Here is a 1,731-nt window from a genome sequence, read left to right on the forward strand (position 1 = left end):
CCCTCCTCACTGAGCCTGAGGTGGTATTGCAGGTGTGGGAAGGGCTACGCAGAGAATGCCCTTGGTGGCATTTGGTCTCATGTGGGAGAGAGAAGGCAGAATCAGAGAAGAGGCAGAGCTCAAGCCAGGAAGAAGGTCAGCACAGGACAGGTTTCCAAGCAAGGCCAAAAGTTGTGTGGGGGCAGAAAGTGGGAGACAGAGCACTTGGCTTGGGGTGGTCGTGGGATCCGGGAGACGCTCTATGGAAGAGGTGGGCTTTCCCCTGGCAGACAGGAGATGGTGAGGGGAGGGAAGCATGCCACCGAGGGCAGGAGAGAAGACATACATGGGGAGGCAGGGCAGGGAGTGGTATAATGGGGAGAAAGCCTGGAAAGGTGGTTTGGGTCACATGACAAATGCCACACCAGGAGTCTGTATTTCATGGGGAACTATGGAAGGTCTTTACATGGGGGGATGACATAACTAGAGCCACATTTAGACCACAGAGGCTGGGTGATGTTTACCTTATACCGCCTGTTAGTCCACATACAACTCTCTAGGAGCTGACTGATTCCAACGTAGGATGAGACACGGTGCGAACACACCGAGCTTCATGTGTGTGTCAGTCTTCGATCTTGGAAGTGGCGGTGGAAAGGTTTTCCAAAGAAGATCTATTTTGTAATTATTAGCGAATATTAAAGATTCATGTATGGCTCTTTCCCATCTTGTAAGATGGCGGGGGAAAGGCTGAGAAGCCAGATACTAAGAAGCCAAGAAGGCCGATGCTGGTGACAAGGCTAAAAAGGTGAAGAAGGTTAAGAAGGGGAAGCCCCACTGCAGCCGAACCCCTGTCCTGGTCAGAGGAATTGGCAGATATTCCCAATCAGCTATGTACTCCAACAGGCCTGGTACACGAGGAAGTATTCAGCAGCTAAATCCAAGGTCGAAAAGAAAAAGGTTAGGGTTCTTGCTACTGTCACAAAATCAGTTGGTGGCAACAAGAATGGAGGTACCTGCGTGGTCAAACTTTGCCAAATGCCTAGGTGTTACCCTACTGAAGACGTGCCTTGAAAGCTGTTGAGTCACAGCGAAAAACCCTTCAGTAAGCATGTGAGGAAGCACTCGCAGGACCATTCTGATCATCCTCACTGGGCACTGGGGGCAAGAGGGTCGTTTTCCTGAAGCAGCTGGGCCATGGCTTGCTACCTGTGACTGGGCCTGTGTCCCTCAATTGAGTTCCTCTGCATAGAACACACCAGTAATTTGTCATTGCCACCTCCACCAAAATCGGTATCAGTGGTGTGAAAACCCCAGAACGTCTCCCTGACGCTTACTTCAAGAAGCAGCAGCTGCATAAGCCCAGACGCCAGAAGGCTGAGATCTTTGACACAGAGAGATACGAGATCACAGAGCAGCACAAGGCTGATCAGAAAGCTGGGGACTCAAATTCTGCGAAGAAGCAAAGCTGTCCCTCGGCTCCAGGGTGACATCCGCTCTGTGCTTGCTCTCACAAATGCAATTTATCCTCACAAAGTAGTGTTCTGAACTGCTTGCAGAGAACCTAATTAAGTAACTTGTCCATTAAAAAAAAAAGATTCATGTATGGAAAGAACGATTGACAGGTGAAGTCTACTATTCATCATCTGTTGCTATTTAACAGACTCCTAGGATAAACCTAGCAACTTAAAGCCCACATTTACCATCTCACAGTTTTTGTGAGATAGGCATCCAGGGCCAGCTGAGCCAGATCCT

The 1,731-nt window shown here is 49.4% G+C and overlaps 1 pseudogene; it reads left to right on the plus strand.

Moving 5' to 3' along the window:
- Positions 1-1,014: 1,014 nt before the first annotated feature.
- LOC102271794 (large ribosomal subunit protein eL6 pseudogene) lies at positions 1,015-1,524 on the plus strand (annotated as a pseudogene).
- Positions 1,525-1,731: the final 207 nt, after the last annotated feature.

Source organism: Bos mutus, chromosome 11 (genome assembly GCF_027580195.1).
Source record: "Bos mutus isolate GX-2022 chromosome 11, NWIPB_WYAK_1.1, whole genome shotgun sequence".
Taxonomy (NCBI): Eukaryota; Metazoa; Chordata; class Mammalia; order Artiodactyla; family Bovidae; genus Bos; species Bos mutus.